The 21130-nt window shown below is 38.7% G+C and overlaps 2 protein-coding genes across 6 annotated transcripts in view; one reads left to right on the top strand and one right to left on the bottom strand.

Annotated features, from left to right (window-relative positions):
- Positions 1 to 7622, bottom strand: part of DNAAF6 (dynein axonemal assembly factor 6) — a 37641-nt gene extending 30019 nt beyond the window's left edge. The window contains exon 1 of the mRNA XM_005594303.5: positions 7545 to 7622. The gene's annotated coding sequence lies outside the window, so the exon portion shown is untranslated. The remainder of the gene's footprint in view (positions 1 to 7544) is intronic.
- A 176-nt stretch (positions 7623 to 7798) lies between these two features.
- The window catches only part of NUP62CL (nucleoporin 62 C-terminal like), a 67970-nt gene continuing 54638 nt past the window's right edge, over positions 7799 to 21130 (top strand). For all 5 annotated transcript variants that reach the window (XM_065538169.2, XM_045384108.3, XM_065538168.2 and 2 more), the window contains exon 1: positions 7799 to 7959. The gene's annotated coding sequence lies outside the window, so the exon portion shown is untranslated. The remainder of the gene's footprint in view (positions 7960 to 21130) is intronic.

The following is a 21130-nucleotide window of genomic DNA, read 5'->3' as shown; positions in this document are numbered from 1 at the left end:
CTACTAAGTGAACTGAAAAATATGTCGTTTGAGGTACATGCCCTGATGATCTGTATTCATTTCACATTTTTTTGCCTCAGGCAGGCCTGTATCTTCTGCTTTATTTCAATTCTTAATTAACCTTTGATGATGCCTAGCATTATATTGCCATTTGAGAGCTCCAATGGGTTAGTTCATTGACTTTCAATGAAAAATTGTTTTTCTGATTATAACAGTGATACTATAAATGTCTATTGTGGGCTTTTTAGGAAATAATACATTAAATGTATAAATAAGAAAAGTATAACTACCTATAATGCTACCATTCAGGCAGCAGTCTTTTTAATAATCTCTGCAGTTATATTTGGAGTAGGAAGTTCAGGATCTTTAAAAATGTTAGAGGTGTCAGACTTTTATGAATAACCTTAATAAAGACTGTAGAATTAGATCTGTTGGTAGTGATTTGGGCATAAATATAATAGGAATCTTTTTTTACACTTCTGCTGACATTTTGAAAACATGGTAATAAAATTAACTCATGGGAAGTATTTCTTTAGTACTTTTATTAAATGATCTCCAAAATTTTTGCTTTGTGCCTAGAACAGTAATACAAAAGGATTCTCGAATGTGTGCTGGTACTGTCAAAATCAATCTGCATGCAGATAGTGTTTTACAAATCTTCTGGTTTTTTAAATTATGTTTTGCCATTATTTTGACTTTCTTTTTAAAATAGAAAACTGATCCTAGTATCTATCAAAGACATTGAGGGTATGAAGTAAATATTAAATTGCCCTGTACCTGTAGCATAGAGGCAATATATCATAGCGGTTAGAAGCAGGGGCTCTGGAGTCAACTGCTTGGATTTGTATCCATCATTTACTTTCTTAGCTCTGTGACTTTCAGCATATTATTTAAACTCCGATTATCTAATTTTCTTTATTGATAAAATGGAGATAATAACAGTGTCTATCTTTTAGGGTTGTTACAAGAATTAAGTAGCTTAATACAAGTAAAAGAGTTTGGAACAGTGCTGGTCACAAAGTAAGCACTCAACATATGTTGGTTATTATTAGTTATTTAAAAGTTTTATTTTGCTGGGTATGACTATCATGTCTAATAATGATGTGGAATAAGTTAATGATAAAACTCATTACATTGGAAAGTCATTAAACTGGAAAAGTGAAATAAAAGGTAATAAAATAATTTTCTCTCACAGTACAATCTGGTAGTCTGCAATGGAAATGAATAATTGACACAAATAAAACAAAGAGGATCCTGTTTATATTTTTAAATTCCTAGTTGATTATGTGTTCATTAAATATTTACCTAATATTAAAAGCAAAAATTTATTGTAACATTTTCAACCTTTGACAATGAAAGAAAAAAATGCATCCAGGTATCTGATGCAATTATATAATTGGTATTTGAGTTGAGATGGTGCAAATGAGATATTTAAAAAACAAATATAGTAGAAATTGTTTATTATACCAGTATTACATACTTTTACAAAATTGTTTTGATGATCAAATTATGCAATGCAGGTGAGTTTACTAAAATATGAAATGCTATATAAAAATATGATTATCTGACACATAGTATCAGTACCCACAGATATTTGATCATGAGATATGTGAAAGTTCAATGGTAGGCCAATGAAAGAAGAATAAACTGGGACCAGCAAAGCTAACCCATAAGTAGGTATTCTAAAGTTCCAAATATTGTGTCTGAGGTAGTAGTCAGAACTACAATTTATGTGGTCTTATCTGCTTGGCAGAGACATGGCAGCAGGAGTTCCTGGACATGAGCAGTGCTTCGGGGCAGAAAGGTTGAAGTAATGGTTACAGGTAGAACTATTTAGGGTGAAGAAGGACGCTGGCCTATAGAAGGTGGGGTACAGTTCTCGAGGACTGTGCACAACTTGACTGCTAGAGATGAAGGTTCAGAATAGGGCAGAATAGGGCTCAAACTTCCAGCTGGAAAAGAGAAAACACACCAGGTACTGCGTCGGTGGCTTTCTCATGTCACCTAGGTACCCACAGTGGAGGTTATGAAGGAATGTTATGGTTCCTTTGGTACATTGGATACTGGATTTAGAAAAACCAGATTAATTCTAAATCACTACCAGTTAGTTGGAAAAGAACTGTGGCCTGGTTCTCATTAGGTGGGAAGTAGGCCAGTGTGAGCAGTGGGAAGCTATACCTGTAGATTTAGTGTCTTTAATAACTGGAGCCGGCACATAGTCAGCAGTGGATTAATACTAAATGAAGCATGATTAAATTCATCTGAATGTTATATTTCAAAATAGTCATTTGGAAGGTTATACACTGATGTAAATTATGCTATCAATGCTCAAAATATTTTGGGATTTTTCTTTTTATTTGGAATTACCTTCATATGTATCACCAAGAAAATAGGTATCATTACGGTATCATTTGGTTTGATTACACATCAGATCTGTCCCCAAGTGATTTCTAGATATATTTAGATATCATGCCTACTTTCAAAATATGAAGATTTTCTTTTTTGAGGATATTCAAAAGAATGTGCTACATGCCTCAAGGTGATTCTAAAACAGAAGTTTCAAAAGCAATTTTAGCAATAACAACCACATTAGAATAAATAGATTAGCCTCCAAAAGTGACTACTTCGAAGGGGATGGTCCTCCTTGGAATGTGTACATTTGTTTTTGTTAAATTATTCACAATGATTCTTAGTAACACTTTATATATTTGATGCATATTGGGAATTAGACTTCTTGATGTCCAGTTGGACTTCCAAATCATGCTAGAATAAAATGCCATAGATTTGCACTATAGCTCAATTGAAATAGAAATATAAAAATAAAATTACCACTTTAGCCAAAGTATTTTTATCTTCAAATGTAATAATAATCTGTAAACACAAATTAATAAATCATGAAAACAAAAATAAATAAATCATGATAAGTTTGTTGATATTGTATTTTGAGAAACAAAAGAATCCCAAATATTTTGTGACTAACTAGTTAAATGGTTCAAAGTATCAAAAGAGAAAAGCAATTTGTGAATTTTTAGAAAAAAGCATTCTAAATTCAATGGAAAGGAAGATTCTACTAGCTTTTTAAGAAGTCTAACATACTAAGAATAACTTACTAAACTTGATTAAAAACATTTATTAAAGTTCATTTGACACAAGTAGATCACAGTTGAAAAACTAAAACAGGAGGACTTTTTAGGAACTACAAATGAACTATTTGTAGTGAACTATCTTTACTACAATGAACTATGCAGTGTTAGTTTATTGGTCTATCTTTTATTTCTAAATGTGATATACATTTAAGTTCATCCTGAGTCTGGCAATCAAGGTCCTTCAGGATATAGTCCCAACGTAATTTTTTGTCCTTCACTCCTATTATTCTCCTACATACTGTGTTAAAAACTAAACTGCTTATTAAACATACTCTATCATTTCCTGCCTTTGTACCTTGGAGTGTATTCTTCCTTTTGCCCTGACTACTTGGATAGTACAGTGTAGTGATTTTTAAAAAGAAGATTCTGGCCGGGTGTGGTGGCTGATGTCTGTAATACCAACACTTTGAGAGGCCAAGGTGAGTTCATGGGTCACATGAGCTCAGGAGTTCGAGATTAGCCTGAGCACCATAGCGAAACCCCGACTCTACAAAAAACACAAAAATTAGACGGGCGCGGTGCCCTGCCCTCGTGGTCCCATCTACTCAGGGGTCCGAGGCAGGATAATAGCTTGAGTCCCAGAGATGGAAGAGCCGAGACCGGGCCACTGTACTCCAGCCTGGGAGACAGAGTGAGACCCTGCCTCAAAAATAGATAAATAAATAAAATAATGAAAATAAAAAATAAAAAAGAAGATTCTGGAGCCACACTGCCTAAAATGTTTGAATCTGGCACTGTCACTTACATAGGCCAAGAATAAATTTAAACTAAGGAAAATTTAAGCGTTTCAGTAAAAACAAAATATATTACTGTCTTTTATTTGAGAGTTGGTCATTTAGAAAATAAATTTTCTAAGCTCTTTGTTTTTCTTTCTTTCATTTTCTTTTGCTAGGCCAATGCTAATGGCAACATTTTCCAGATAGAGCCTTTGATTTTCCCACATTAACCTGAGTACTTGGGGTCTTCATAAATAGAAGCATGATTGGACCATCTACTAGCCACAATGAGCTAAAGCAACGGACACTCCAGAACCAGCTCATTAACCTAACACTGGAGCCAGTCAGGGGCTGAAAAAGTTCAACCAGGTTGGCTCCAGACCCACAGCACTTAAGCAATATCAGTAACCTTGAGTTAAAGTCAGACTGGTTGTAAGGCTGGGATCATGCTTTCTATTTTATTTGCCTCCATCCACAGTATCAATAAAAATGGCTTTTGACATCAGTTAATTGTAGAAAAGTCTAGGTAAATTAGTGAAAACTCTGAATTACAGACTATTCAAATAGATAGTAAATTTTATTAATTAAAGTATATATAGTAAATAAAATCAGGGTGATAAAGAACCACCAAGCAGGGCTGGGTGTGGTGGCTCATCCTGTAATCCTAGCACTTTGGGAGGCTAAGGTGGGCGGATCACTTGAGGTCAGGAGTTTAAGACCAGCCTGGCCAACATGGCAATACTCTGTCTCTACTAAAAAACACAAAAATTAGCCGGGCATAGTGGCGGGCGCCTGTAATCCCAGCTACTTGGGAGGCTGAGGCTGGAGAATCACTGAAACCTTGGAGGTGGCCGTTGCAGTGAGCCAAGATCATGCCACTGCACTCCAGCTTGGGTGACAGAGAGAAACTCTATCTAAAAAAAAAAAAAAAAAAAAATTCACCAAGCAATATCCTTTTGGAACTTGTTTAAGTAAATAGATATATCCCTATGTAAAATACTGACTTTAACACAATGATTTGAAAGTACTGAAAATCTATTTATTCTCTAAATAAATTTCGCATTTCTTCTGCAACTTCATATTTTTTATTTATTTTTTTCAATCAGCTTTCCTAAATTGAAGCAACTTTATTTATATAGTGCCTTAATTTAGCAATTCCTCCTTTAAAATTCTTCTGAGAACACAAAAGTGACATCATCTCTGCCTATGTCTGAATTAAATTATAATATACTGACTAATTGCTTTCTGCTTTGCATTATTTGATAACTATACTCATCAATGATTTCCCACCTATTAAAAATAATTCATTTTGAATGTATCGTTACAATACTAAGAATGGTTTCTTTTTCCTGTCTGTAACTTTCACTACCATAAAATGTACTAACTCATAAGTAACTATGGGAACTTAACAGTTTTTGTTTCAAATTTAAAACATATTTAAGGAAGATGCTTTTTGAAAGTACCTGGAATCTTTCATAGAAAAAGAGGTCAAGAAATTAAATAGTTATTGATTATTAAATTTAAAAAAAGTGTCTTTTGGCTAGGCGCGGTGGCTCACGCCTGTAATCCCAGCACTTTGGGAGGCCGAGGCGGGCGGATCACTTGAGGTCAAGAGTTTGAGACCAGTTGGCCAACATGGTGAAACCCCCTCTCTACTAAAAACACAAAAATTAGCCAGGCATAGTGGCGCGCGCCTGTAATCCCAGCTCCTCAGGTGGCTGAGGCCAAAAATCGCTTGAACCCGGGAGGTGGAGGTTGCAGTCCAGCCTGGGCGACAGAGCGACACTCAGTCTCAAAAAAAAAAAAAAAAAAAAAAAACCACCTTTTGATTTCAGATTTCCTCTATTTTAGTCATTTATTCATGAGGAGTCTGTACCATCCCAATTCTTTTTGAAAAGTGAGTTTTGTTTTTGTTTTTGTTTTGTTTTTCTTTTTTTTGGAGACAGGATCTTGCTGTAGACCAGGCTGAAGTGCAGTGGCACGATCTCCGCTCACTGCAGCCTCGACCTCCCTGGCTCAAGTAATCTTCCCACCTCAAACCTCCCAAGTAACTGGGACTACAGGCTGCGCCAGTGTGCCCGGCTAATTTTTGTATTATTTGTAGAGACGGGGTTTCGCCGGCTAATTTTTGTTATTACTTTTAGAGATGGGGCTTCACCGTGTTGCCCAGATGGGTCTCGAACTCCTGAGCTCAAGCGATCCCTCGCTTAGGAGTCTCAAAGTGCTGAGATTACAAAAAAATTAGTTTTTATATGGAGAGGCAAATCCTTGGTTTCCGTAGGACCCATCCTGAATTATCGAATGCTATATAGTACATTTCAGACAAACTTAATACATTTAATATTTTTTCCTCTTTGTTTATCTGTCTGAAGTCTCATACTCCATCTCTATCTAAAAGGAAGTTGGAGGGACTTCTTTTTAGATAGAGGTGGAGTATGAGACCTCTTTTGTTTTTGAGACCATGTCTCACTGTCGCCCAGGTTAGAGTGCAGTGCCGCCATCACGGCTCACTGCAGCCTCGACCTCCAGGGCTCAGGTGATTCTCCCACCTCAGCATCCAGGCAGGCAGGCGCCAACACATCCGGTTAATTTTTATATTTTTAGTGGAGACCAGGTTTCGCCATATTGCCCAGGCTGGTCTTGAACTCCTGACCTCAAGTGATCTGCCCACCTCGGCCTCCCAAAGTGCTGGGATTAGAGGCAGGAGCCACCGCGCTTGGCCCGGCAAATTTTCTTGCTGTGCTTTAAATTTTCTCCCCGAGTCCTATTTTTTTTTATTTCTTTAGAAAATACAGTCTCTGTTCTGAATCCTTATCACAAGAAGCTCTTAAGGAGTGATGACTCCTCCCTCTTTGGTCAAACTGGGTTCTCTCCCTTCACTCAGATTTAATTTTTTTGGTCATACTTCCTCATCTTTTGACAGTTACAGTCAAACGACATGTAATACTTTCCCAATCAGCCCTTGGCGAGTAGTAGGTTTTGTAGGTACAAGTAGTCTCTGCACAGTACACTCGGGCCCACCAAGTGAAGGTCTGACCACTTCTGACTCCTCAGCTTATCTAACCAAGCAACACTGGAACTCTCAGGCCACAGAGTTCAAGTTGTCGCACAAAGGACATTATTCACATAGTGAGTACTGGGGTCATTTTTTTCCCCCCAGTCTGAAGTGTTATATCCCCCAAAACATTTCCTAACCAAGGCATGCTAGGCCAGGATAAATCGTGCCTGCACATATAAAACAGAAGGGTACAGTGGCACATATAAAACAGAAGGGTACAGTGGCTGCTCCAGTTTGGAGCACCCAGATCCTCCTATAAGAGAATATGGTTTACATTCCCAAATTAGTCATTATTAATGGGAAGGGAGAATCAATAAGTGCATGTGAGAGTTGAGAGAAGACCAGTTGAGAAACCTTCAGATGTTCATTTTTGCCTTCTGACAGTCGATCAGCACCCATCTCTCACTCACATCCTGTAAAACCGAGTTTTGTTAAAGCAGCGTCCTGCTTCTAGAGTCTAGGATAGCGGGATTTAGGGAACGGGTCTCCTCTACCTTGTTCAAGTTGTGGCTTTTTGGGGTATCTCTCAGAGTTATGAATATCTAGAGTTTTCCCTAGTTTTTCTGATAGCCACGGCATCTGAGGACCCTGTCTTTTCCCCTCCTAAGGTTCGAGTTTCCTCACCTTGGTCAGTTTTCCGGTCTCAGGCTAGGCTCCGAAAAGACTGTGGAGAGCGCGGCGTCTCTCTGTTGCTAGGGTAACAACTTTGTTTTGTTCCCGCCCCCCACCTGCCAACCTCCGGGTTCCCGCTTGACTTTTCTGGCCAATCATAGAAGAGTCTCATCTGAGACAACACTGGAATCGACCAATCCGAGCGCATCCAGGTCAGGGTCACTAGTCGCCCTTTCTAGTTAACCAGGTCGACCCCTTTTAGCCTCAGTCTGGGTTAGCTTCGCTTCAGCGGGAACCTGCTCACAGCGGAGGCCGGTTCTTTCCGGCTCGAGCAGGTCCGGACCCTCCCCTCTGGCGGCTACGCAGTCTCGGAGGCTTGCTCGTATAGTTCAGGGCCGGACAGCGAGCGGCGGCGGCTGCCACCAAGGTAAGTTTGTGGGGTTTTCATTTGTCCCGTTCGTCAGCACGCTTCGCTCTCTTTTACGCTTTTCCCGCGCGTGAATTCCCGATCTGAGGACTCGATCTCCAGCCAATCTGGAGAGGCGGGGGCAGAAGGGTAGGGGCAGTGGGCCGGGGGTTGAGAAGGGTTTGCTACCGTCCTCCACGCCCCCCGCCTTTCGCGTTTCCCCCACGCGACAGAAACACGTATTGTGCTTCCGTCCTGGCTTGGCACGTGCGATCGTGTTTGTATGTGTGCAGGTGGGATCGCATTTTATTCTTCTCTGTGGGCAAGCCTTCCGGGCCCCAAGTTCCCGGGGGAACACCTGGTCAACTGCCACCTGGTTCCTGTGGGGCACTGGCTTGAGCTACGCGTCGCTCCCACTCTAGGGAAAATCGCGGCTCCGGGAGCTCTGCTTTTCCCGCCTTGGAGTGGAGAAAAGCAGGCGCGCCGCTCGCTTGCCACTGCTAGGGAATCTGGTTGTCTTAGGTTCACTTAGAGATAGAGTTGTTACTCTAGTTTCCCATAAATTCCGTGGCTTGGTTTTAAACAAAGGGGCGGCGGGGGGATGGCGTAATAAATATTTACAGTACTTAGGACTGATTAGCCATGATCAACAGTAGGACCCCACAGATGGTTTTAATGAATGGTTACTTTTGGTTATTCAGGTATTGGAATTTGATTATAAATGAACTAAACTGCTTCCTTTCTTTCTTTATACCATGCATTTCTTAACGACCATCCCATCTGGCATAGGGGATAGTGAAGTTTGATTAATTTGTCCATTCTACTTGTTATTATCTACGGTAAACAAAACGTGGGGATAGAATAAGGTTATTGGCTAAAGCAACGTTATTGGCCTTTTAGCCAACTTACCAATACCTTAATTCCCCTTATTACTGTGAATGATCAGAATTTAGGTGTCTTACATTTTGCTAATTCTTTAGATACTTGTGGAGCTTAAATTATAGATATTATGCCATCTCCTTTTTCTGGCTTTTTTGTTTTTATTCTGCCTCATTGTGCATTATTCTAAGTCTGTAATGCTCAGCCGGTGTTTTTCAGACCTTTTGACTGTGACCAACAGTAAGAAATAAATTTTATATTGTGACCTAGTACACATGTAGACAATATATAACGGACAACCATTTTTACAGAAACAACACTTAACATTTACTACCTGCAATATACTCTGATAATTTCCATTATGTTTTAAAAAATGTACACCACAACTCCCTAATGATTTGTCCCTAGATCTTTAGTTTCCAAACTTGTGTGTGCACTTTATTTAAAATTTATTGAAATAAAGAATTTATTTAAGATGCAGATTGCCCTGGCTCCCTCCAGAAATTGGTTCTGTGGTCTAGTGGGACCCAGGAAGGTATACAATATAGCATATGTGAAATACTTGGTACAGTGTCGGGTGCACAGGTGTTCAGTGAATATTAGTTTTCTTCTTGGGGAACAAATGTTATTTATCTTTAGGGATATAATAAACTCTTCAAGGTTTCATCTGTCTCTGGCAAGGTGGCGTCCAATACTAAGAACTGTTTTCCCCAGGTAGAGGAAGTGGCGGGGTGGGGGATGGGTCCAGGATCTGAGATTAATCTTTAAGCAGTTGGCTTCCCTGAACAATGTTGGAAATACAGAAGCTCAGTGGCTGAGGAACACAAGGATTAGAGAGATTCTGTAACTTTCCCAGGACCGTGCTGTCGGTAAGCAGAGACAACTGAATTTGACTCCTAATTCGGTTTTAAAGTAATGAAACTTGAGAGATCTAAAATATTTTTTAGAATACACCCAAAGGTTTCTGTGGATTTATAGCTATGAAAAATGGATATAGTTTAGCTAATTCTTTTATAATATATAGAGTGTTTTAAAACACTGGTTAAATAATTTATTAATGCAACATTGAAAGAAATTAAAGATGAAAAATCACTCAATTCTGCTACCATAATATAACTGATAATTCTGTTCCCCTCCTATCATTATCCATATGTACCTATGTTTTTACATGATTGTGATCCTTTTTCGTGTACTTTTTTGTTATTTTTATTTAATATTGTTTTGGAAATTTTTTTCCATGTTGTGATAGTCTTTATATTTTGCATTATTAACAGCAACCTAATATTTCATAGAATGAGTTAGCTATAATTTACTTAGCCTAACTAACCAACAACAGAAAATAAGACACTATGTGTGCTTTGAAAAGGGAGATGTAGCCAGGTGCGATGGCTCACACCTGTAATCCCAGCACTTTGGGAGGCTGAGGCAGAAGAATCACTTGAACTCAGGAGTTCAAGACCAGCCTGGGTAACATAGGGAGCCCCCATCTCTATAAAAAATATTAAAAAATTAGTCAGGCTTGGTGCCATGTGCCTGTGGTCCCAGCTACTCAGGAGGCTGAGGTGGGAGGATTGCTTGAGCATGGGAGGTTGAGGCTGCAGTGAGCTGTGATTACGCCACTGCACTCCAGCCTGGGTGACAGAACAAGACCCTGTCTCAAAAAAAAAAAAAAAAAAAAAAAAAGGTAAAGGGAGATGTGAGATGTGCTAATATAGTTATTCCATGATGTCTTGGGTTATTTAAAATCATTTCTATAACTGTATCTTACGTAACAGTGAGCTCAATAGGAAGCCTAACAGGAAGGCCAGATCTAGATCTGGACCTGAGCTGGGAGTTTTTGCCCCTCTTGGATGTATGAATTTGACAATCAAGATTTCTATGTGCTAGAGCAGGCAGTGATCAGCCCTGGTGTCCTTTATACATATGAGTTAGGTTGAATATACTTTTTTACTTTTTTTTTTTTTTTTTTGAGACAGGGTCTGCTCTGTCGCCCCAGCTGGAGTGCAGTGGTATGATCACAGCTCACTGCAGCCTCAACTTCTGGGGCACATGTTACCATACCTGGCTAATTTTTTTTTTTCTTTTTTGGTAGGGACTGGGTTTTACCACGTTCCCCATGCTGGTTTCGAACTCCTGGGCCCAAGCAATCCACCTGCCTCAGCCTCCCAAAGTGCTGGGATTACAGGTGTAGCCACTGTGCTTGGCCCAGCAGCATTTTTTTTTTTTTTTTTTTTTTTTGGTCAGCAGTATTTTTGAGATTTTTAAATGCAAATAAAGTTATTTTTTATTGCTATATAGTATTCCAATATATGACTAAATCACTTTTTAAAAAATCTCCATTCCCTTATTGCTGTTGGACATTTACGTTGTTTTAAATATACAGATAAGATTCATATAAATCACGCAAATATTGTTATGATTCCATTTGCATGAGGTACCTAGAATAGAGTAATTCATAGACAGAAAGTAAAATAGAGGTTACCAGGGGCTGGAAGACGGAGGAAAAGGGAGTTAGTGTTCAGTAGGTACAGAGTTTCTGTTCAGGATGATGAAAAATTTTTGTCAATAGATAGTTGTGACAGTTGAATAACATCATGAGTGTACCTCATACTACCAAAATTGTACACTTTAAAATGGGTAAAATGGCAAGTATTATATGTATTTTACCACAATTAAAAAACTAAAAATTAGAAACATAAGAATTATGCTTTTTTTTCAGAAGCATATGTTTAATTGCTTTATTTTCTGTGGAGTGAGGCCATGAAAAAAGCGAACATCCTATTAAAAAATAAACTTTAAGTTATATTAGCCAGATCTGTTTTTCCTTGTAAATAATAGTTTTTGAGGTCATTATATGACAGCTTTTCTTACTTGTATGTTTGTAAAAGGTTTTTATGATTATCATTCTTCAGAATTCTCCAGTTTTTTGTTTTTTGAGGGTTTTTTTGCTCTACTTTTCCGGAGTTTTGGGGAAGATTCTTATAAATATGGGCATACCTTTGAGGCTGTCTTTTGCATTTGACTGCTATTCACCAGTTAGTTTCCTTAGCTAGTTCTTTCAAGTATTTTACTCACTCTCCTCCCCTCACCTACCCTCCGCTATTCCCTGCCCTCTCTTGCATTCCTCCACCCCCTTTCCAAGCAGCCATACCTCTTCCTAGGTCTTCATGCCCACACATACGCTCTGCCCTCCCTTGGGTCCTTCTCAGCTCCTCCAAGATTCTCTCTCTCTCTCTCTTTCTTTTTTTTGAGACGGAATCTCGCTCTGTTGTCCAGGATGGAGTGCGGTGGCGCGATCTCGGCTCACTGCAACCTCCGCCTCCCAGGTTCAAGCGATTCTCCTGCCTCAGCCTCCTGAGTAGCTGGGATTACAGGCACTCACCACCACACCTGACTAATTTTTGTATTTTTAGTAGAGACGGAGTTTTACCATGTTGCTCAGGCTGGTCTCGAACTCCTGACCTTATGATCTGTCCACCTCGGCCTCCCAAAGTGCTGGGATTATAGCCGTCAGTCACCATGCCCGGACTGATTCTCCCTCTCTTGATTCTTTCTGGCTTTGGTCCCACTCACTCCTTTTCCAATTTTGTAACTGCTAAAGTCTCTCACTGAAAATGAGCAATTTACAGTCTTCAGCAATATCACACTTTTAACATTTGAAGAATTGATCCTCGTTTTGGGATTAAAATAAAAACTTTTTCTAGGTCTTAAAATTAGATTCTGACCTTAAGGCTTTGAGAAGCTATAGTATGAAGGGGGAAAAAAGAACTTAATATGAAAGATAATCAGCAAATTATACTGCTTAAGATGTTTGATATGAACTTGAAACCAATGCACCATTTTCAGAAGCCCTATATTTTGTTTTGGCATAAGATGATTACCATTTGAAGTTTGATCCCTCTCTGTTTCCTTCAAAATGCCTGGGCTAACTTCACCTCTCCCTATCAATTTCTCTCTGGGAACAGAAACATTTAGAGTAAGACATTAGTAATTCAGTTTTTACTTCCAGAGTTGGCATGCATAACTATTACTGACAAATAGGGTCATTACTGTGCTTTGAGGCTTAGATTTTTCTACTTTCTTCTTGAGTACTTTTTCTGGAAGACTTTATATCTTGGTGGTGCAAGGGGTTTCTTCTGTGAATTTGTACTTCCTTTGCGTCTCTGCCTGTCTAATTAATGATGTGTTAAACAATCATATGTATTGCCAGAGGTTGCTATTTATAGAAATGGTTTTATAACATGACTGATCATATGTGAATTTTCAGGCCAGATCTCTCAGTCATAATGTTCTTGAGAAGGTTGAGTGCCTTCGTGGAACTTGATGATTGTCAAGTAACTAGGCAGTTTAGGGAAAATGTTGCCTCTAAAGAAGAATAGTCTATTTGCTTCTAAGAAACTAGGAACAATTTTTAATAAATTATATGGCTAAGCTTCTGTGCTAGTCACCTCTTGACAGTCATTTCTCAAAGTAAATGTGGGGGAATTAATCATTACTCTCAAAATCATTTATACTTTTGAGACAGAAATCCTTAAACATTATGCTGAAATGGCTTATAATAGGTACCCAGACTTGAACTGATTTTGTTTCTGCCTTTTGACACACAGTAGATTTATCTTCCTAATGATGTGTTGCTTAAGCTAGTATTAAAATAGAAGAATTGTGTCCGGTTCCTTCACTTACTAGTTGCTTGACCCTAGGAAAGTTAGTGTCTCAGAGCCTCTGCTTCCTCGGCTATAGAATGGAGATCAAAATACCTTTTTGGTTTGTTGTTAGGTAATGAAGGTAAGGGATTTCAGTTTCAGTAAGTGCTTCCTTTTATCTTTTTCCCTTTTTATTACATAAGAGAGTCTAGAACTTGAGTGGTAAAGTGGTGTGTCCTGAAATGACCTACCATCATTTATTGATTCTAGATCAGGTTTCCTACTACCGAGAACACTCCCAGAATCAAGAAATAACAGTAGGTAGTACACAGAGCAGATAATTTGCATGCTGATACATGAACTAGATGAATAGTAATTTTTTAAAATTATAATTTGAAATCCAGTTTATGTTCACTGTCTGGGCCAGCTGATAGTGTGTCCAGAATTGGTTCCTTCCGGTGGATTCCTGGTCTCACTGACTTCAAGCATGAAACTGCGGACCCTCACAGTCAGTGTTATAGTTCTTTTTTTTTTTTTTTTTTTTTTTTTTTGAGACGGAGTCTAGCTCTGTCGCCAAGGCTGGAGTGCAGTGGCCGGATCTCAGCTCACTGCAAGCTCCGCCTCCCGGGTCTACGCCATTCTCCTGCCTCAGCCTCCCAAGTAGCTGGGACTACAGGCGCCCGCCACCTCGCCCGGCTAGTTTTTTGTATTTTTTTAGTAGAGATGGGGTTTCACCATGTTAGCCAGGCTGGTCTCGATCTCCTGACCTCGTGATCCGCCCATCTCGGCCTCCCAAAGTGCTGGGATTACAGGCTTGAGCCACCGCGCCCAGCCCAGTGTTATAGTTCTTAAAGATGGTGTGTCTGGAGATTGTTCCTTCAGCTGTTCAGATGTGTCCAGAGTTTCCTCCTCATGGTGGGTTCGTGGTCTTGCTGACTTCAGGAGTGAAGTTGCAGACCCTCACAGTGAGTGTTACAGCTCATAAAGGTGGCACGTCCGGAGTTGTTCATTACTCCTGGTGGGTTCGTGGTCTTGCTGGCTTCAGGAGTGAAGCCATGGACCTTCGTGGTGAGTGTTACAGCTCGTAAAGGTAGTGCGGACCCAAAGAGCAAGCAGCAGCAAGATTTATTGCGAAGAGTGAAACAACAAAGCTTCCACAGCATGGAAGGGGACCCGAGTGGGTTGCTGCTGCTGGCTCTGGTGGCCAGCTTTTAGTCCCTTATTTGGCCCCGCCCACATCCTGCTGATTGTTCCATTTTATAAAGTGCTGATTGGTGCATTTACAAACCTTTAGCTAGACACAGCGCTGACTGGTGTGTTTTTACAGAGTGCTGATTGATATGTTTACAAACCTGTAGCTAGACACAGAGTGCTGATTGGTGCATTTACAATCCTTTAACTAGACAGAAAAGTTCTCTAGGTCCCCACCCAATTAGCTAGACACAGAGTGCTGATTGGTGCATTTTTACAGAGTGCTGATTGGTGCATTTACAAACCTTTAGCTAGACAGAAAAGTTCTCCAAGTCCCTACCCGACCCAGAATCCCAGCTAGCTTCACCTCTCAATAGTGCTCTATAATTATCTTTGATTTGCTGGTTCTTCACCAGCAGTGAGGATAACCCCAGCATTATATTTTGGAAAGCTTTCACATAGCACTTTACATAAAATTAAATTAGACAAGGTAATATATGTGAAGAGTCCTTTGCAAACTTATTTTTAAAATAATATTTTGGTTATTCACTTAATGGAACCGTGAGAATTTTAGAAGTGAGGAAACCGAGGCTTCAAATGCATTTAAATGACTAGAACAGTCTAGTGGGCATCAACACTCATTCAGTTATTTTCTTTCTCTCCAGCCATTTAGTTAATGCAGTAAGCCCCATTTAGATTGGACTGCCAGGTGGGGAACATTCTACTCATTTCTAGTAGCCCTTCCAGTGAGCTCTGATGATTTTTGGGGGCCTAGTGGGCTTTCTGCTGAGGGCCTTTATCATCTAGTATTTCTTTCTTTGAATATGTGTGCTTGCATTGAGTCACCCAAGCAAGACTAAGCTGGGCTCAACATGCAAAGCTGTAGATTTGTCAGCTTTAAGCTCCTGTAGTTAGGCAGTGTGGATAAGGATAGGTTACTTAGAAGAGGAAGAGAGGTTGTCTGGAGAAACCCAACAAGGCAGAGATAGAGTATTCCTATTGATTGCCACAGATAGGGAGTACAGAGCTGTTTCCTATTTTTTAATAAAGTAATGATATGCATAGGGAAGCTAAAGTGTGCTAAGTTCCTGTTTGTTAAAAAAGGATAGGGAATACTGATTAATTTCAGACTTTGTTTTAAAAAATATAAATTTAAGTCTGTGTTAAAAGAAATAATTCACCTTTCTGTGTAAAAGCCCGTTCAAGGGTCACATCAAATGTGTTTCTCGGTTTTTTCTCTTTTTTTGGAGACAGAGTCTCACTCTGTCGCCAGGTTGGAGTGCAGTGGCACGATCTTGGCTCACTGCAACCTCCACCTCCTGGGTTCAAGTGATTCTCCTGCCTCAGCCTCCTGAGTAGCTGGGATTACAGGCGCATGCCACCATGCCCAGCTAATTTTGTATTTTTAGTAGAGAAAGGGTTTCACCATATTGGCCAGGCTGGTCTCGAACTCCTGACCTCAAGTGATCTGCCCACGTCGGCTCCCAAAGTGCTGGGATTACAGGAGTGAGCCACCATGCCCAGCTCGAAAAGTATGTGTTTTTTTTTTACTACTATATAATTCATCCATGTAACCAAAAACCACTTGTACCCCAAACGCTATTGACATTTTTTTAAAGTAGTAGATATGTAGGATGAACAAGTCTAGAGATCTAATATATAACATCATGAGGATTATAGTTAACAAAATTGTGCTGTATTAAGAGTATCTGCAAAACTGAGTAGATTTTTGCTGTTACACAAAAAATGGATAATTATGTAAGATGATGGGTATGTTAATTTGCTTAACTATAGTAACTATTTTATTATTTATATGTATCCCATAACATTAGGTTGAATATATTAAATATACCCAATAAATTGATTTTTAAAAGCAAAAAGTATGTGTATTCTGCTTTGTTGGGTGAAGTGTTCTATAAATATCAATTAGATCCTGAAGGTTCATGATGCTTTTGAGTTCTTCTGTATCCTTGCTAATTTTCTGATAAGTTCTATCAGTTGGTAAGATAGGGGTATTGAAATCTCTAACTGTGTAATAGTGAATTTCTCTGTAAGTTTCATCAGTTTTTGCTTTACATATTTGGAAGCTCTGTTGTTTGGTTCATACACATATGATTACTAAGACTTTTTAGAGGATTGGCCCTCTTATCATTGTGTAAATATCCTCCTCTGTCTATGGTAATTTTCTTTGTTCTGAAGTCTATTTTGTCTGCTAATAATATATCTACTCCCTACTCTCTTTTGTTTAATGTTGCATGGTATATTTTTTTCCTATCTTTTTACTCAACTTGCCTATATCATTACTTTTGAAGTGACTTTCTTACAGACAACATATAGTTGAGTTGTGTTTTTAATTCCCTGTACCAATTTTTAATTGGTATGTATAGGCCATTTACATGTACTATAATTATTGTATTGCTGTATTAGGGCTTAAGTCTGTCATTTTTTAAATTACGATTTTCATTTCTCTGTTTTCCATTTCTGCCTTCCTATTGGTTATTTGAACATTTTTTAGAATTCCATTTTGATTTGTCTATAGTGTTTTTGAGAGTATCTTTTTGTATAGCTTTTACGGTCACCCTAGATATTATATACAGTATATATATCTTATCACAGTCTACTGGCATTGCTGTTTTACCAGTTTGAGTGAAGTCTAAAAATTGTTCCTCCCTGTATGTCCCTTAACCCTTCTCCATTTGTAATGTAATTGTCTTAAATATTTCCTCTACATATATTTAGAGCCATATCAGATAGGTTTATAATTTTTGCTTCAGCTTTCAAACATAATTAAGAAAACTGAAAGTAAGAAGGAAAGCCTATTATATTTACCCATATTTTTGCTTTTATTTGTTGTTTTTTACTTCCCGAGGTTCCAAGATTCCTTCTTTTATAACTTCCTTTCTGTTTTAATAACTTCCTTTAGCCATTTTTTTTTTTTTTTTTTTTTTTTTGAGACGGAGTCTCACTGTGTCGCCCAGGCTGGAGTGCAGTGGTGCGATCTCGGCTCACTGCAACCTGTGCCTCCGAGGTTCACGCCATTCTCCTGCCTCAGCCTCCCGAGTAGCTGGGACTACTTTTACGGTAGTCTATTGGCAACAGATTTTCTGAGCTTTCCTTCATCTCTCAATGCCTTGATTTCCTCTCTTTTTTCTGGAGGATATTTTCGTTTGCTCTGAGTTAACAGTTCTTTCAGCACTTGAAAAGTATTGGGCTACTTCTTTCTTGCTTTCCTGCTTTCTGATGAGAAATCCTCTGTCATTCAAATAGTCTTTTCTCTCTTGATTAGATGCCATTTTTCTCTTACTGCTTTCAAGTTTTTTTCTTTGTCTTTAGTTTTCAGAAGTTTAATTGTTATGTGTCTTTGTGTAAATTTCTTTGTGTTTATCCTTTTTGGGTTCGCTCTGCTTCTTGAGTCTGTTCATTTATGCCTCTTTCCAAATTTGGGACATTTTCACCTATTTTTTCTATCAGCTATTATTTACTTTTTAGCGCTACCCTCTTTCTCTTCTTGTCTTTGATGACATGAAAGTTAAGTTCTTGCTTATAGTCCAACAGGACCTGATGCTCTATTAATTTTTTTTCAGTCTATTTTTCCCTGTTGTTTGGATTGGATAATTTCTATTATTCTATCATCCTGTTCACTGATTCTTATTTCTATACTCTCCTTCTATTCTACTACTGGTTCCTTCTACCAACCTTTGCATTTCTTCTATTACAAATTTTTCATTCTAAAATTTTTGCTTGGTTCTTTATAACTTCTCTTTCTTTACCAAGAGTTTCCTTCTTTCTTTCTTTCCTTTCTTTCTCTTTCTTTCTTTCTTTCTTTCTTTCTTTCTTTCTTTCTTTCTTTCTTTCTTTCTTTCTTTCTTTCTCTTTTTCTTTCTCTTTCTCTCTCTTTCTTTCTCCTTCTTTCTTTCTTTCTTTCTTTTTTTTCTTTCTTTCTTTCTCCTTCCTTCCTTCCTTCCTTCTTTCTCTCTCTCTCTCTCTGTCTCTCTCTCTTTCTTTCTTCTCTTTTTTTGTGCTGAGGCAGTTTTTTTCATTTGTTTGAAGTGTGTTTATAATTGTTTGTTGATGAATTTGTTTTACATGAATTCTTTAAAATCTTTGTGATTTTTAAATTGAAACCTAGATATGTTCATACTATGTTATGAGACTCTGGATCTGATTTAAACCTTTTGCTTTGGCTGACTTTATTTGACATTGTTCTGGCAGTAAAAATGCTGCCTTTTTACTGCAGAATGGGAGTAGGACTTCAGTTTCCATATGTGGTCTCAGTGGACACCAGAAATGAGGATCTCCAAGTTACTGCTAGGTGGAGTGGGGATTCCTGCCCCCAATATGGTTTCTACTGACAAGGTGAGAATGGAGTTCATTAACTGCTGGCAGGGATGAAAAACCTGGCTTCGAATTTGGCCTTCTTTGACACCACCCTGGTGAGGGTGTTGGGATGCCATTTTATAGCCTCACAAGGGTGGGTGTCTAGGCTGTCCACTTGGTGTGTGTTGGCCTGAGTGCAGATAGGACCACAGATTTTTCTCTGGTAGTTGGTTATAGTTAGAGTGATTATCGTCTAAAAGTTTTCTGAGTTGCTAGGCTGCCCTTCCTTGCCCTTTGTCTAAAAAAGCAGACCTTTTTGTTAGGACTTTTTGAAAAATTTATACCCATTGTCATTTCTGGGTTGCCAGCCTGTTCAACTCCAAGCCTGGGAAATATGAGGCAAAAAGAAAACCTAGGGAACTCACCACCATATTGTTCCTTTGGTCTTGGAATCCCTAGCCAGTTTGCCTTCTTCTCTCTACCTTTCAGGATCTTCTTAGGTTTATTTATTTTTTATCTTATTTTACTTTTCTCTCTCTCTCTCTCTCTCTTTTTTTTTTTAAGAAATAGAGCCAGAGTCTCATTATGTTGCTCAGGCTGGTTTTGAACTCTTGAGATCAAGTGATCCTCCCACCTCAGCCTCCCAAAGTGCTAGGATTACAGGTGTGAGCCACCACTCCTGGGCTTCTTACGTCTATTTTATACATAATGTCCTGGGGTTTTAGTTATATTTAGGGGGAAGAAGAGGGAGAAGTACAGCTACTCCGTCTGCCCTGAAATGGAAGTCCTTGAGATTTTAATTAATTAGAGACACGGTCTCACTCTGCTGCCCATGCTGGAGTGCAGTGACACAATCACAGCTTACTGCAGCCTCAAACTCCTGGGCTCAGGTGATTGTCTTGTCTCAGCCTCTCGAGTAGGTAGGACTGCAGGCACATGCTGCCATGCCTGGCTAATATTTTTCTTTTTAGAGACAGGGTCTTGCTATGTTGCCCAGGCTGGTCTTGAACTCCTGGCCTCAAATGATCCTCCCTCCTTGGCCTCCCAATGCACTGGGATTACAGGCATGAGCCACCACACCTAGCCTAAGATTTTAGTTATTATGTTGTCAAAACTTTCATTTTTTAGGGGTTCTCTCAAAGCTTATTTATGTAGGCCTTTCCATCTCAATATTCTTATTTTTTTGGTTATTTTGTGTTTTATATTTTTAAGAATCTTAATTTTTTTCCCCGTAAGTGATTAGTGAATTGAACTATTGTATTTTGTTAAATAGACATCCTTTCTCTATTAGTTGAAATTGCTGCCTTCCTGATACACCAAATTATTGTTTGACTTGGCTTGAGTCTGCTTCTAGACTTTCTATTCTGTTCTGTTGATCTCTTTTTCTTATTCTAGTATCACCATTTTTGTTACTGTAGCATGCCCCCCTATCTTGTAGTGTAAGGCCACTACCTCTATTCTCTTTTTAAAAAATTGCTATTTTCTATGTCCTACTATTTATTAAGATAGTTGGCATTTTCTTAAGTTCTTAAACATAAAGGAATTAAGGCTGATTTGGGGATCCTTATAGCACTAGATGGAGGAAATTGTGATATTGAACCCTTCTTCTAGTTCAGTAGTTCTCAACTGGAGACAGTTGGCCCCACCATGGGTGAATTTTGACCAAATCTGGAGACATTTTTGGTTGTCAAGACTAGGGAGATGCTACCGGCATGAGAGCCCAGGGATGCTGCTGAACATCCTACAGCGCACAGTTCAGTCCCCCACAGCAAAGACTTATTTGGTAATGTCGAACAACTCTGATCTTGTCCTATGATTAGGAAGCTAAGATTTTTGGCTTTTAAATCCTTTTCTAAGATTCATTTAACTTGAAAGCAAATCATATTAAGTGGTATTTGCTCCCCTAGTTATCTTTAGGTATGTGATTTAAGGTCAGGCCCCTGAAATTATGCCAGTATCTGGGACAAATGATCAAGATTTTAAAATATGGGCATAAATCAAGTGTAAATTTAATTAGAGATAGTGAAGAGGTTTCAGTAATATGACCAGTTACAAAATAAATAATACAAAAATCAATAGCTTTCCCATGTTTAAGCAATAGCAGTTGGGAAATATAATGGAGAAAGGTCTAATTAACAATTTCAGCCAAAAGAATGAGATGC

The sequence above is a fragment of the Macaca fascicularis genome, chromosome X (genome assembly GCF_037993035.2).
Source record: "Macaca fascicularis isolate 582-1 chromosome X, T2T-MFA8v1.1".
Taxonomy (NCBI): Eukaryota; Metazoa; Chordata; class Mammalia; order Primates; family Cercopithecidae; genus Macaca; species Macaca fascicularis.
This window is presented reverse-complemented; position numbering and strand designations above follow the sequence as displayed.